Below are 235 nucleotides of genomic sequence, written 5' to 3'. Positions count from 1 at the left end.
GCCCTACCCCTGTAATCAATAAAGTTCTCCTTTGTGACCGGTGTGGGAGACTTATTGAGGGGTGGGTCTAAATTATGCCAAGGAGGCCCCTGAGGTCTGTGGACTAAGGGAGGCTTCCTAATAAGCCCCTGACTTGGGGAAGTGCCCAAGTGCTTGTATTGGGTCTAGCACCCATTGGACGATCAGGCCTGTGTTCTCCAAGGTGCGCAGAGCCAGAAGTGAGTCCAGAGCCTTG

Source organism: Alligator sinensis, unplaced genomic scaffold (genome assembly GCF_000455745.1).
Source record: "Alligator sinensis unplaced genomic scaffold, ASM45574v1 scaffold1378_1, whole genome shotgun sequence".
Lineage (NCBI taxonomy): Eukaryota > Metazoa > Chordata > Crocodylia > Alligatoridae > Alligator > Alligator sinensis.
This window is presented reverse-complemented; position numbering follows the sequence as displayed.